Here is a 16,922-nt window from a genome sequence, read left to right as displayed (position 1 = left end):
GATCTGGATCCATTTTGGTCTTAATTACCACAATTTCTATGAACAGTCATACACTTCAGTGCAGAAGTACTAAAGTGTTTGATTAAGGAGTCTTCTTTGCCAGTTCTTCTTTTTCTCCCCTAACTCTATAAACACTGGAGTGCCCCCAGGGCGTGCTCTTTCCTTTTCTGTCTACACTAACTTCCTAAATGACCAGATCCAGTCTTTTGAATTTAAATGCCATCTAACACAGATGATTCAAAAATTTCTATGTCCAGACAGAGAACAGCTGAGACCCCTCCTGGAACTCCAGATTCATATATTTAAATGCCTACTTGACACGCTGACTAGATAGTTAATAATTAGGCACTTCAAGCTTAACATGTCCAAAGTCAATTCACCTTCGCCAAGCTCCCCAAATCTGTTCTTCCCACAGGCTTACTCATCTCAATAAATGAAACTCCAACCAGAAATATTTAGACCAAAAATTTTGAATCATCTGTGATTCCTTTCTTTTTCTAATGCCCCATATGTCCACTCGGTCAGAAAAGTCTTCTTTACCCTCAAAATATATGTGGAACCTATTTCTCACTAATTTGACAGCTACCAATCAGATCCAACTGATAATATCTGCCCTGTACTATTTATTTCAATAACCTCCTGACTGGTTCCTTGTTTCAGCCTTTGTATCTCTTTATAGTCTTCTCAACAGCAGGATAATCTTTTTAAAGCCTGTATCATATCATGTCACTCCTCTGCTCAAAAACCCTTTCAATGGCTTCCCATTTTACTCAAAGTAAAAGCCAAAGTCTTTACAATGGTCTAAATTCCCCACAATCCCCTCTACTTCTCTTCCATCTCCTACCAGTCTCCCCACTTAGTTCCAAGAAGGGGGGGAGGGGCACAGGTACTCTTCTGTTTTTCAAATTCAACGAAAATACTACCTAAGGGCCTTTGCACTTACTATTCTACCTGACTAGAAAACCCTTTCCCCAGATCACTGCATGGTTTGCTCTGTCACTTCCATCATGTCTTTGCCTAAATATAACTTATAGAAGAGGCATTCCCTTTACAAAATAGAAAAACACCCATCCCACCTCTTCTCACACTCATCCTGTCTTATTTCTCCTGTGCTCTTTTCACCATCTGGTGTACAATATATTTATTTATTGTCTACACGCTTCCATTGGAATGTAAAGTCCACATGAAGTAGATTTTTGTCAATTTGGTTCAATGTACTATTCTAGCATCAAGAACGGTACCTGGCACATAGGTGGTAGTCAATAAATATTTAAATTAACTCCATGCCTTATGTGGGTTACATGTTATTGGCTTCAATTTATTCCTTTTCTAGTTTTTTCCCTCCTCTTTCTTGTTTCTTAAATTCAAATGCCCATCCAGGGTTTCGTGTTACTAATGGTGAACTGATGGACCTGCCAAATATCTTATTGGTTAGTTATTAAAAGAAATCCTTTTTGGAATAAAAACAAATAATTTATACAAAAACAACTACTTTTACATACACTACTCACAAGTACACACATTTTAAAATTTCCCTATAATTTTTGATTTTCATAATGGAAGAATTACAGAAGTCTTAATGTATATTTATAAATATATAAAGTAGAATTTCTGTATTTCTTCCAAAGAACTCAAAGCATTTTTTACCAGCACTTACTCACTCTCAAAACATTCCAGAGAAGGGTTTGGAGAGCATGATTCTCTTCATTTTAAAAATGGAAAAAACTGAAACCAAGTGACACAGATTATTAAATAATAGCAGAGTATCAATAAACTGAAAAGGAAATTAATTTGAAAATATTGATCACTACCCTAGAAATGTATGTAGGAATAGAGAACTATTACGTTCCTTAACTTGATCAAGGAGAAAAAAGAATAGTATCCTTTGGGCATATTCTGTGAATCCACTTAGGCAGTAAGACTGGAAAATCATGATTGGCAAACTCCACATACCAAATTTAAGTGTTTCTAGTAAAGATAAATCCAAGTTCTGAAGATACTTCACAACAAAGAATGCTTTTATCTACTAAATGTAAACTGCCTGAAAAGCAGTCCCTACAGCAGCTGCCAGACGTTGTTTTTGAATTTTCAAAGCAATGTTCTTTGTGAATGATATTCTTTCAGCTTTTGGAAAGATGTATCTATACAATCTAGGTCTTCCATCCAGGGGCAAGGATGCTATGTTGTTACACAACTTATTCTGCTTCCTACTATAATACATTCAATTTAAAACACAGTTGCAAGGAGAAACACAGAACTAAGAATGCTAGAATCTCTTCATTCACGCTCAAAGAGGCAAATTCAACATTCATCTCACGTGCAACTTTGGGATTTACATTTTCAGACCATTGAAACAATCCAAAACAGTCTAGCCCAATTCAAGGGAAACTAACATTAATCTACCGCATGAAGCCCTTTTTCCCAGATCATTTTAGCTATGAACAAACTTTTTAGAAAATTGCTAATTACAGTTGACCCTTGAACAACAAGGGTTTGAACTGCACAGGTCCACTTAAATGAAGATTTCTTCAATAGTAAACACTACAGTACTACATGATTTGCAGTTGGTTGAATCCACAGACGTGGAGGAACCGCATATACAGAGGGCTGACTATGTGGATTTTCGACGGCTTGGAGGGTCAGCGCCCCTAACCCCCGTTTTGTTCAAGTGTCAACTGTATATATTTTCTAAGTACTACAAATATTGAGTCCTTACAGTGGGTTTAGCATTAGCAATTTAAAAATAATAAAAATACCAAAGTTTTACTGAGCTCTTAATATGTGCAAAGCTCTATGCTAAAAATTTTATACAGATTATCTCATTTTAAGCCTCACAATCACCATGAGGTAGTTACTATTATTCTTCTCTTTTTAGAGATGAAAAGACAAGTTAACAGCCAATAAAAGGTAGAGTCTAGGTCTGCCTGGCTCCTCTTAAACACTATGTTATTCTGCCTCCCAAAGATCATTTTTAGTCCTCATCTTATTACTCCTCTCTGCTACATTTGGCATATTTGATATTTGAAACTCTCACCGGGCTGCTATGATCACACATTCTACTGGCTCTCCAACTACCTCTCTAACCAGTCCACCATTTCCTTTATGGATTCACCATTCTTAATCTATCCCTTCATCCATTCAATAAATATTTTCACAGTCTCTAAATATGTTTTGAGAATTGTGATACCCATTGTAGATATAGTCATAAGTAATACAAATATAGTCCTTGGTGTCATGAACTTCAAATTTAGCAGGGGCTACAAATGAATGACTGATCATACAAATACATATAACTCCTAATAAATGTGAAGGTACTACTATGTGAGGTAGTATATCAAGGAAACGTGGAGGGGCAGGGAACATATCTTAGAAAAACATGTAACTATAAGCTGAGACCCAGTACGAGCAGGGAATAGTCAGGCAAAATGTGGAGGTGAAAATGATCCAAAAATAGGGAACAGTGGGTGTAAAAACTCCCTGAGACTGTAAAGGTTAACAGTAGGTAAACCAAATGGAGAACAGCACAATACGAAAATGGAATGTTAAACGAAAATAGCTTGCAGAAGGTCTTGTTGGCCTACATGAAAGATATGGAATTCAAAAAGAAGCTCTGAAAAGGAGAGTAATGATACAATTTACATTTTAAGAAAACTTCTCTGGTTGCTGTGGGAGAATGATTAGAAAAATAGTAAAAGTTGTTTCTGGAATAACAGTCATAAGATTGACAGATTAGGGTAGTAGCACTGGAAAATTTTAAAGAATGGATGGATTAAGAGATATTTTAGAGGTATAATAGATATGATTTGTCAGTAAGAAGTAGTAGGGGAGGGAAATAAAATACGAAGACTTGAGCAATCATAGAATTGTATGGTGGTACCATTTAGACACTCCTTAAACAAATATTTACTAAGTGCCCATTATGTAACAGAAACTTACAGAGCACTGCAAAAAAACACAAAAATCCTGCCCTCATGGGGCTAGCATTCTATAAGTTGTTTGCCAGAATGACACAGAAGGGGAGATCAAGAGTTCAGTAATAAACGTGTTTAATTTTAGATGCCTGTGAAACATTTAAGTAGAAAGGTCAAGTAGACAGATGGAAATATAGGCACATGATATATACAGAGGGAGGCAGTATGACAATATATGAACATAAAATAAAAGGAGTTTTATAAGTTTTAGTTTTAACTTGGTAAGAAAGATAATTTATCTTATTAACTTTCCCTAATACGTAAAAATAACATTTTTTTTGGATAAGTACATATCTAAAATTAACACAATGCAGACTAAACAATGTTTGCAGATTTTTAGCTTAAAATAAGTAAAATCTAGCTTGACTCATCTATGATAAATTTTCATTTTCCTTTGTGGTCTTTATTAAACATAGTTAGAGACTGTAATCATTGTTGTATTTCTCAACATTCAAAACCAGATATAAATTAACTATACAAAACTTTTAAAAATTCATAGCTCATTGTGCATTTTAATTTGTCCTGGGTTTCATGCTCTTTAAAATTCTTATAAATGACCATAATATTTCTTAGAATATATCATATTAGCTAAGTAATCACAGAAATGTGGGGATCATCCTTGACTTCTCAACCTAACACCAAAACCTGTGAAAACCACGTAAATAATTTTTGATTACACATAGTTCCTATTCCACTGCCACTGAGTTGTCCAAAAAACCAATTCCTACCCAAAATATAGTAGTGGCCTTCTAACTCCTTTGTATATCCACCTTGCTCTCCTCCAGTCCCTTCCTCCAGCCAGAAGGATGATTTTAAAAATAATCTAATTATGTCATTTCTCCGCTTAAAACCTTTGGATGCTTTCATACTGACCTTTGGATATAAAAGTCCCTTATCCTAATCATAATTTATAACTTAAATTTTCAGTATGGTACAGTAGTTAAAGACACAAACTCTGGATCCAGAATGCACAGGCTCAGATCCCAGTTCTGGTATATTAATTTTGGGCAAGGCACTCTATGCCTTGTTCTCTCATCCATGAATAGAAACTGTTGTTAGGGTTCAATGAACTAATACATGAGTAGTACTTACAAAAGTACTTCACACACACACCAGTGTTTACGTTTACTTTTTTGTTATTATCAGCCCCTACCTAACTCTAGCCACACTCTTCCCACTCTTCTATAAGCACAGCAGGGGCAAATAAAAGCCCCCAAAAGCAGTAACATATGTGTGACATACAAGTGTTCTAAGTACTTTTCAGTTCCCCAAATGTCTCTGTCTTCCTCCCTCTAGGAGAACATAGTTACTTCTCTCTGCCTAGTACTCTTTTCTACCTGCTTCTTTGATGACTTCTACTCATCCTTTCCATCTCAGCTTAAAGGTCACTTTATCAGGGAGACATTTCCTAACCCCCTAGACCAGGGGAGATCTCCCTGTTAGGGGGTCATATAGCATACTGTAAGTCCCTTAAAACTTATCATACCAGTAAGCTATATGCTTAATATCCATATTTTACACTAGACCATTTGTTTCATGAGAATAAGAATCCTATCTGCCTTATTACTGCTATATCCTTAGTAAAGTTCCTGGACCATAAAAGGCATTCAGTAAGTATCTATTGACTGAATAAGCCAACATGCATATTACTATATTTTTAATCACGTATATAGAGAACAGACAAAATGAAAATTGAAATATTAAAGAACTGATACATATATATACATATATATATACATATATATATATGTGTATATATATATGTATATATATATAATTTTTTGGCTGTATGCGGGCCTCTCACTGTTGTGGCCTCTCCCGTTGCGGAGCACAGGCTCCGGATGCACAGGCTCAGCGGCCATGGCTCACGGGCCCAGCTGCTCCGCGGCATGTGGGATCTTCCCGGACCGGGGCACGAACCTGTGTCCCCTGCATCGGCAGGTGGACTCTCAACCACTGCGCCACCAGGGAAGCCCAGAACTGATATTTTAATTGTCTAAACACTATTTAATCTCATACTGCTTTTATAACTTAAAAAATAAGCTCTATGTATATCACCAGTAAAAGAGTAAGCAGTTTCCTAACTGGTTTAAGATGTTTTACATTAAACCACTGAATCACTGATGTTACATAAGTCACTGAAATCAGAAAAAGCTAAAATATCTTCATGAAGATACCAAAAAATTTTAAACTATGTCCCTAAATGACTTATACAACAAAAACTACACTTAAAAAGCTGGACAAATTAAGCTTTTTTACTCAGCTACAGAACCCTTTATTTAAAAGACAGGGACAATCACCAACAATTCCTAACTTTCAAAGTACTAATCACCAGTAAATCTAGCTATTTTTATATTTATGTATTGTATATATTTCTTAAATTCCAAGATGCCACTGATTCTAAGAGGCTTCATGAATCAATGACCGCATTTTCAGGAGGAAATTTTTTTATAAGCCACTACCACATTAAATGTAATTATCAGTTGTATTATTTCCTACTTTCAGAAACGTTAAACTGGGAGGAAAGAATGTGTCTCATGACCAAAGAAATACTTACTATACCAACAAACTACTTCAGAAATTCAGAACAGGAAAGTGAAATAGCAGACATAAATTATAATTAGTAAGCCACAAGAGGAAAATATACACAGAAAGAATTCCCAAAGCTAATCCTTAGGAAAAAACTATACTCATCGACTGTCAGACAGATAATCTAATCAAAGCTTACTTAATTCTTCCTGACAAGCAAAGTTAATACAAATCGAATATATATAACTTCAACTGTTTTTTAAAGAAAGGAAGGATGGGGACTTCCCTGGTGGTCCAGTGGGTAAGAGTCCTCACTCCCAATGCAGGAGGCCCAGGTTCAATCCCCGGTCAGGGAACTAGATCCCGCATGCATGCCACAACTAAGACCCAGAGCAGACAAAATAAATAAACAAAAAAACAAACAAAATTTTTTTTAATAAATAAAATTAAATTAAAAAGGAGGGATGGGTCCATGGTTGCAAGGAACATGTAGGGACATTGAACTCTATCCCTAGGGAATTCTAAAATGGCAACAGGAGGGAAGCAGAAGTTAACGTCAGAAAGATCTTCTCATTAGTGAATTACTACACTTTGACCAGGATTAAGCGCTGTCAACTCAGGGCCAATCCACTTGGTTATACACTAAACAAAAGAGTCGTTTCCAAGAGGGTACCATTTACATTGTAAATACATTATATTTATTTTCCATAAAACTTTTCTGTGAAAAAATTGGAGTCGGAATGTAAAATGGTGCAGCTGCTTTGGAAAACAGTCTGGCAGTTACTCAAAAGGCTAAACAGAGTTACCACATAACCTTGCAATTTCACTCCTAGGCATATACCCAAGAGAAATGAAAACATTTATCTTGGACTTCTCTGGTGGCGCAGTGGTTAAGAATCCACCTGCCAATGCAGGGGACACGGGTTCGAGCCCTGGTCCGGGAAGATCCCACATGCCGCAGAGCAACTAAGCCCGTGCGCCACAACTACTGAGCCTGCGCTCTAGAGCCCGCAAGCCACAACTACTGAGCCCGCGTGCCACAGTATTGAAGTCCACCGTGCCTAGAGCCCATGTTCTGCAACAAGAGAAGCCACGACGAGAAGCCCGCAAACAGCAAGGAAGCATAGCACCCGCTCGCTGCAACTAGAGAAAGCCTGCGTGCAGCAACAAAGACCCAACGCAGCCAAAAATAAATAAATAAATAAATAAATAAATATTTTAAAAAATTTTATCTACACAAAAACTTGTACACAAATGTTCACAGGAACATTATCCATACAATGAAATGTTATTCATCAATGAAAAGGCATGAAGTAGAGTCATCCCTCAGTATCCGCGGATAACTGGTTCCAGAACCCCTACAAATACCAAAATCCGAAAATACTGAAGCCCCTTATATAAAATGGCATAGTATTTGTGTATAACCTACATGCATTTAAATCATCTCTAGATTGCTTCTAATTCCTAATACAATGTAAATGCTACATAAATAGTTGTAAATAAGATGTAAATGCTGTATAAATAGCTGTGTGCAGCAAATTCAAGTTTTGCTGCTTGGAACCTTCCAGAATTCTTTCCCCCAAACATTCTTTCTTTCTTTCTATCTGTCTGTCTATCTATCTATCTATCTATGGCTGTGCTGGGTCTTCGTTGCTGCACGCGGGCTTTCTCTAGTTGCGGCGAGTAGGGCTACTCTTCTTTGCGGTGCACAGGCTTCTCATTGCAGTGGCTTCCCCTGTTGTGAAGCATGGGTTCTAGGCGCACGGGTGTCAGCAGTTGTGGCATGTGGGCTCAGTAGTTGTGGCTCGTGGGCTCTAGAGCACTGGCTCAGTAGTTGTGACGCATGGGCTTAGCTGCTCCACGGCATGTGGGATCTTCCCGGACCAGGGCTCAAACCCATGTCCCCTGCATTGGCATGTGGATTCTCAACCACTGCGCCACCTGGGAAGCCCCCCCCAACAAACATTTTCAATCCATGGTTAGTTGAATGTGCGGATGTGAAACCCATGGATATGGAGGGCCAGATGTACTGATACATGCTACAACATAGATGAGCTTTGAAAACATTATGTTAAATGAAGGAAGCCAGTTCCAACAGACAACATTGTAAGATTCCATTTGTATGAAATGTCCAAACCCAGCAAACCCATACAGAAAGTAGATTAGTGGTTACCTAGGGCTAGGGTAAAAGGGGAATACCTGGGATGGGGAGTGACTATGGGTACCAAGATGCAATGTTCTAATATTAGATAGTGGAGATGGTTGCATTAACTATATGAATATGTTAAAAACCACTGAACTGTATGCTTCAAATTAGTGAATTGTATAGTACATGAATCATATCTCAATAAAGCTATTTAACATTTTTCTGGTGGATCAAAATAAAGTTTCTTGTGGAAGGGATTCCCTTCCTAGTTTACATAAAAACAGATTATGGACTAGTGGCAGTCCTGAAAAAACCTTTTTCAATTAACAGATTTCAATATGGCAAGAAGCTGAGTTATTTGATATATGTTTGTTGCATGTTGACCTAACTGATTATCTACTTGGTGAAGACAAAGTTAGAACCATTCCTCATTAAACACAAGAGTAATTTCCTCATGGACTTCCCTGGTGGCACAGTGGTTAAGAATCCGCCTGCCAATGCAGGGGACACAGGTTCAAGCCGTGGTCCGGGAAGATCCCACATGCCGCGGAGCAACTAAGCCCGTGTGCCACAACTACTGAGCCCGCGTGCCACAACTACTGAGCCCGCATGCCACAACTACTGAAGCTGTGCACCTAGAGCCCATGCTCCGCAACAAGAGAAGCCACCACAATGAGAAGCCTGTGCACTGCAGCGAAGAGTAGCCCCCACTCACTGCAACAAGAAAGCCCAGGCACAGCAACGAAGACCCAATGCAGCCTAATTAATTAATTTAAAAAAGAATAATTTCCTCATGGATTTAAGAGCTACATGTACAAATAAAAGCACTTGAAGAGTATTGGTGAATATTTCTATAGCCTATGGTTGAGAAACCTTAAGCAAATCAGGAAACCATAAAGGAAAAAAAGTGACCAATTTGATTACATAAAAGCATTATATACCGTGATGTAAGATGTAAACAAAATCAAGGACAAACAACAGATTGGGAGAAAATATAATGAACATGAAAAAGGATTAATATCTCTAACATACAAAGTTATTCTATAAAGCAGTACGTAAGAAAAGACATACAGAGATATGCACAGGCAATTACAGAAGACACAGAAATAATTAGAAACATAAAAAGATGATCTACCTCACTGGTAGTCAGGGAGGTGTGAATTAAGATATTTTTCACTCATCACTTTGGTTGAAATTTAAGACTGATAACAACTAATACTGGCAAGGTGGGAAAGAGGGCACTAGTGGCCACCATCATTTTGGAAAGTGATCTTTTCTATCATAGAAAAATAAAAGCACCAATAAAAGGATACTTATAGCAGTCCTTGATGTGCTACATACACAAAAACAGTTAAATATATATATACTCACACACAAATATACAGCCATGTATGCTATTTTTAAGTAAAAATGCAAGCATGAGCTCATATTTGTAAAGAGTAGAAAAAAATATGTATTTGTATGCACATAGAAATAAATATGAATGATTATACATCAACTGATAGCACTGGTTATTTTAGGGGAAAAGGTTTGGAAGTAAACGGGAAAAATCTTGTTTATAAATATTTTTTTCCTTGCCCTGTTACAGAATTTGTGTAAGTTTTATAATTAAACACAAATCCAATAAAAACATATTTTTAAAAGATTTGAAATATACATAAGTACCATAAGCACACACCTCTCAAGTCTTGTTCATATATACATGAAATTGAGAAAACTAACCCAAGAGCTTTTGGATGTACTTTCTAACTCCATTATCTTAATACTGACTAGCTATTTCCTTAATATATTCCTCTCCTTTTTGTTTCCATTCAATAGACTGCCACCTACTACACACCTCTTTATCTTTTTATTACTTTGTTTTATTGTGGTAAGAACAGTTAACATGAGATCTACCAAATTTTTAAGTGTACAATACACTATTGTTGACTATACATACAATGCTATACAATAAATCTCTAGAGCTTATTCATCTTGCTTGACAGAAACTTTATGCCTATTAATAAGTAATTCTCCATTTCCTCCTACCCACAACTACATGCCTCTTCAAACTAGATCAGGAAAAAAAAAGACAAATGGGACTTTATGAAAAATGAGAACTTCTGTTCATCAAAAGACACCACCTAGAGAGTGAAAAGGGAAGCCATACATTGGATGATGATATTTGCAACGCATATATCTGAGAAAGGAATTGCATTCAGAATATATATTAAGAGCAGGTACTTCACAAGAGGATGTCCAAACATCCAACGCACACATGAAAAGTTGCTTAAACTCACCAGTCATCAGTGAAATGCAAATCAATACCAATGAAATACTATTACCCACCAAAACGGCTAAAATTTAAAAGAATGGCAACACCAAAAGCTGGGGAAGATGTAGAGCCTGATAAAGTTATAAAGTCATAAAATCAACTTGGAAAACCATTTGACAGTATTTGCTAAAGATAAAAATATGCTTACCCTGTGGCCCAGCAATTCCACTCCTAGGTATATGCCAAAGACAAATGAGTGCATACTGTTCACCAAAAGAGGGGAGGTGCCCAGGTAAGGCTTCACAGCATCAACTTGAACTTTGTCTCAGAAGTTGGGTGGGTGTTCTCTAAGCGGCCAGGCACTGGGAGGAACATGAAAGTCATGGAGATATAAACGAACCGTGTATGGGAATGATGACAGTTCCAAACAGCTGAAGCACAAGGGTAGGAAGCCCAGTGAGACACAAAGCTAAAGAGGTAGGCAGGATCTTGAAGAGTGCTAAAGAGTGTGTCCTGCCAAGGCACAAGGTCAGGTTTGGATTCAGAAATCGCATGCATTTCAGAGATGTGTGTGGGATATAGCTAGGGAGGCTTGGTAACTGTATGCTGGAAGCCAATCAGGGTGGGTCACGATTATCACTTTGCTGCCATTTTACTGATTTTGGAGAATTACTTTTCTTATACCCAGTCTGCCATTCTAACATTGGTATGTTGCTTTAACTAATGATTCTCCATAAATTATTGCATTATAAAAATGGTGAAGAGAAAAAGAAGGTGGCCAGATAACAGACAGTACAGCAAAGATTTACTTAAACCACCATCTAACCACCACCATCCCATGTGAGTTTATGTCCATTTTTAAATGCAATTCCTGTTGAAGAACAAGTAAATAATGCAACTGTCATTCCATAACATTCATAATTAAGATGCTTATGAAACAAGAAACTTGGAGGTAGCCACTTTTAATCACCTAGTTCTAAGTCTCAGTCAATAGTTTCCAAATTTGTGTGGAACAGATTCATCTAGAAATATTTTTCGAGGCTTATCTGAATCCCAATCATACTACTTTCTTAAACATCTCAATTCTACTTAAGAAGATTGCCTCTAACTATCTGGAAATTTTTGTTAATGTTTTCTTAAGGACACCATTTACATGGAAGAGAACAGGCTCTCTAATATATACAAATGATAATTCTGACTTAGACTTAGGATCCATACATGATATGGATCCTTAATTCTCTGGTGATTTCTGTAAAACAGCAACAAGAGATCAGAAAAACTCCAGGGAATATGTTGTTACTAGAAAAGTTTCCCCTTAATGTTCTGGAATTAATTCCTTTTCCTGGACTGACGAAGTCCAAAACTACCAGCCTTTAGGCACAGTGCCAATTCAACAGATGGGCCCTACATTTTCCTAATGGTAGAGGCGGATCGGCAAGTGTGAAGTCATGTGCTCAAGCAAGAGGATATGTTTCATGCATTAGCTAAGAGGGTTCCTGATAGGTTTTTAACAACAAAAAACATAGGCACTTCCCTGGTGGCGCAGTGGTTAAGAATCCCCCTGCCAAGGCAGGGGACATGGGTTCGAGCCCTGCTCTGGGAAGATCCCACATACTGTGGAGCAGCTAAGACCATGCACCACAACTACTGAGCCTGCGCTCTAGAGCCCGCAAGCCACAACTACCGAGCCTGCGTGCCCAGAGACCGTGCTCCACAATGAGAAGCCACAGCAATGAGAAGCCTGGGCACCGCAACAAAGAGTAGCCCGTTCACTGCAACTAGACAGAGCTCACGCGCAGCAACGAAGACCCAATGCAGCCAAAAAAAAACCAAAACAAAACAAAAAACCTATACACTGTGATTGCTTTTGTTGTCTGTCATTTCTGTTCCTTCCAATTTCTGACACCTCAAATGTATTTACATAGATCTTTACCCACATCCAGAAAAACATGTCCTGCAAAATGCAGTAAGTCGACCTAAATGATATTAAGCCCCTAAGAGTTACAAGTATTAGTTACATCTTACAAATGTATTCTAGCAGGTTAGGTATGTTGACTAATTAAGTGCACAGATGAAAAACCAGCTTAATAAAAGGAAGGTATAACAATGCCCAATGATAGGCTACATAAGAAATTAGGAGACAGCTTGATCTCATTTTTACTCTGTAAATTTTCAAAGCTAGAAATGGTTGTTAATGAGTAAGCAGCTTCATCTCTTTTGACACCTCATTCATTACTTTATAAACTTGTATTTATTTGTTTTACCTTATGTTGCCCTCCACAACAGATATCTAGGAAGCTAATGACTATTCTGGCCATCTTTTCAGAGTAACCAAGTAGAAATAGGCACTCTGGTTCTTAATTTCACATAAAATGAGTGTTCTGAGCTCTGCGACACAAAAAGCTATTTAACAGATAAAAGAATAGCAACTTGTTCCTCAACCATTTTATTTTTGTCTCTATGTCTTGACTAGTTAGTACTTGCTAGGTTTTCTTAGTCAGCAAAGTATTATCCCTAAAATTATCAAAAGATTCTTTCAACCCTGGCATTTTTAGTAAGTGTCAAGAATACTCCACAACTCAGTCCAAGAACTTCATCTCTTCTCTACATTCACTATCCAGGTAATCTCATGAAGTCCCATGGCTCTAAACAGCATCTCTACACTGATCAACTCCCAAATTTATATTTGCCCCAAGCTTGAGACTTAGATACCCAACTGCCCTACTCAATATCTCAACCAGAAACATTTAATAGAAAACTTAAAGTCAGTATATCCAAACCAAACTTAATATCTGCATTCCCGCAACCTGCTTCTCCCAGTGTCCGTCATCTCAGTAAATAGCATCCAAATGTTAAGGCCATCACTGGAATCATTCTTGACTTACTCTTTTACTCAGACCACACATCCAATCCAGGTTATCCTCCCTACTACCTTCAAAATATATCCCCAAATCCATCTCCCTGATAACACTTTAGGTTCAACTCATAATCATCTCTTGCCTCAAATATCACAACCTCCTACTGACTGATCACTCTGGTTGCATTACTGTTGCCTTCCAAAGTGTATATATTAGCCCAAGTCATTTCCCTGCTCAAAACCCCACAAGAGCTTCCTATCAAGTCCAGAATAAAACCTAGACCCTTAGTCAAGTCTTAAAAGTCCCTACATTATCTAGGCCCTGGCTACCTCTTTTCCCTATTTTCTATTATTCTTCCCTACATTGTTTACTCTGTCCCAGCTCTTTCCCATTTCTGAAATACACCACACTACTGCCTCAGCACTTATGCTTATGCCCCAGATAGATTCATGGGGTCCTTCGTATCATTCAGATTTCTGCTCAAATACTACTGCCTCAAAGGACTTCCCTAACTACCTAATATCCCCTTACCTTGTTTACATTTCCTTTACAACACTTATCACTGAAGGACGTCCCTGGTGGTCCAGTGGTTAAGACTCCGTGCTGCCAATGCAGGGGGCCTGGGTTTGATCCTTGGTCAGGGAACTAGATCCCACATGCCACAACTAAAAGCCCACATGCCGCAACTAAAAGATCCTGCGTGCCACAACGAAGACCCTGCTTGCTGCAAGTAAGACCCGACACAGCCAAATAAATAGTAAAAAAACAAAACAGAACACTTATCACTGGAATGCTATGACATCATATCCATGTATACAATATCTATATTACCACTCACTAGAAAGTGAGTACCATGATGGCAGTGATTCTTGCCTATCATTATTCACTACTCTATCCCCCGGGCTTAGCACAGTACTTGGCATAAAGTACAGTTCTCCCTCGGTATCTGCAGGTAGTTGGTTCCAAGACCCCTTACACATACCAAAACCTAAGGGATGCTCAAGTCCCTTATACAAAATGGCATAGTATTTCCATATAACCTAAGCACATCCTCCTCTATCCTTTAAACCAAGTGTCCTCAACCCCCAGGCTGCAGACCCGTAGTGGTCCGCAGCCTGTTAGGAACGGGCCACACAGCAGGAGGTGAGCAGCGGGTGAGTGAGCAAAGCTTAATCTGCCACTCCCCATCGCTCACATTACCACCTGAACCATCCCCAGCCCATCCATGGAAAAATCGTCTTCCACGAAACCAGCCCCTGGTGCCAAAAAGGTGGGAGACTGCTGCTTTAAACCATCTCTAGATTACTTATAATATCTAATGCAATGTGTATGCTACATAAATAGCTGTAAATACTACAATGTAAATGCTATATAGTTGACGGAATGAGGCAAATTCATGTTTGCTTTTTGGAACTTTCTGGAATTTCTTTTCCCCCAAATATTTTTGATCTGTGGTTGGCTGAAACCGCAGATGCAGAACGATATGGAGGGCCAACTGTATACAATCAATACTTGTTGAACGCCTTCTGTTGGAAGGCACAGGAGGCAGAATGATGGTTTTTATCTGACTCTGAACAGAGGACTTAACCCACTGATACCCCAAAGGCCTAACTGTCCAATGGACTGCCTTGATAAACCACAGGCATATGATAAAGATTCCTCAAGAGTTAGAGATTTTTTCCTAGAATTGGTTTGCTCTGGCATAAAATAATGTATCCCAAGAAATCTTTACTATACCTTAAGAACGAGTTTTGCTTGAACCACATGTAATATGATGGTAGCAATATGTTAAATCAATACTGAAAGATCTTGTCCTGGAGAAGGAAAACGAAACTGCCCAAGGACCTTATTTTGTTCGTGACCGTATCCTAGTGCCTGGCACATAATAATCACTCAGTGAATACACGTTGGTCTTTTTTCTCAATCAAATGAGGTGGTTTAATAAAAGACATGGGTTCTGCTTTAGAAGACTATACTGGGCTCCTAAAAATCAAAGGAAATACTAATCAGCTTTTTAAAAAAATAATATATTTATTTATTTATTTTTGGCTGAGTTGGGTCTTCGTTGCGGTGCGCGGGCTTATTGCTGTGGCTTCTCTTGTTGCAGAGCACAGGCTCTAGGCGTGTGGGCTTCAGTAGTTGTGGCACATGGGCTCAGTAGTTTTGGTTCACAGGCTCTAGAGCGCAGGCTCAGTAGTTGTGGCACATGGGCTCAGTTGCTCCACAGCATTTGGGATCTTCCCAGAGCAGGGCGAGAACCCGTAGCCCCTGCATTGGCAGGCGGATTCTTAACCACTGCGCCACCAGGGAAGTCCTGTGATCAGCTTTAAAAAGAGAACTGTCATAACTAAACCCAATTCTGTTCAAAGACTTAAGGTTCTCCACCCCAAAATATTCACACAGTGAGGTATGTTCCTGTTCACTTTGGAGACAAATCCTTGATTTGGTAAGAAGGTAAAATGAAGCCAAACACAAACACCTAACCTGGAGTTAAGTGGAAAAAAACAAAAGTAGAATTCACATGTGAGGAAAATAAGATAAACCAAGAATCAGGAAAAAACATGTATACATGTAAATAAGTTGTTTATACACACTTTCACAAATATATTTTACATATTCTTACCTCCTATAGGAAATATATATAAGGGAGGTCATTTGCTTTCCTTAAAAAATTTCTCTTTTCAGGAAATGAAATAATAGCAAATCTGTATTATGCACTTGCTACATGACACAAATTAAGCTAAGAACTTACACATATTATCTCATACAACCCTCCAACAATCCTTTGCTATAAGTATTACCATCATTTTACAGTCAAGGAAACCAAAGACCATAAGTATTTTATTATTTTGCTAAAGGTTACATAGTAAGTAGCAAAACTGGAATCTGAGCGTACTCAATTTGATTTCTTTTTGGTCCACACTGCGTGGCTTGCTGGATCTTAGTTCACCGACCAGGGATTGAACCCGTGCCCGCTGCAGTGGAAGCGCAGAGTCTTAACCACTGGACCACCAGGAAAATCCCTCAATCAGATTTTAGAGTCCACAGTCTTAACCACTATTTGAAATTTGCAACAAATTGAGGAGAAATATACCAATGTGGAGGCTGGGAGATTTTTCATTATTAAGAAAAGCAATTACACATTATTTTATTTGCCTGGGTAA

The 16,922-nt window shown here is 38.2% G+C and overlaps 1 protein-coding gene across 4 annotated transcripts in view; it reads right to left on the bottom strand.

Annotated features, from left to right (window-relative positions):
- Positions 1 to 16,922, bottom strand: part of ASH1L (ASH1 like histone lysine methyltransferase) — a 214,309-nt gene that overhangs the window by 189,703 nt on the left and 7,684 nt on the right. For 2 of the 4 annotated variants that reach the window (XM_033414639.2, XM_033414638.2), the window contains exon 2: positions 11,109 to 11,262. The exons of the other annotated variants lie outside the window; for them this stretch is intronic. The gene's annotated coding sequence lies outside the window, so the exon portion shown is untranslated. The remainder of the gene's footprint in view (positions 1 to 11,108; positions 11,263 to 16,922) is intronic. 4 annotated transcript variants of the gene reach the window in all.

Source organism: Orcinus orca, chromosome 1, assembly GCF_937001465.1.
Source record: "Orcinus orca chromosome 1, mOrcOrc1.1, whole genome shotgun sequence".
Classification (NCBI taxonomy): domain Eukaryota; kingdom Metazoa; phylum Chordata; class Mammalia; order Artiodactyla; family Delphinidae; genus Orcinus; species Orcinus orca.
Note: the sequence above shows the minus strand (reverse complement) of the source record. Positions and strands in the feature narration are given on the sequence as shown.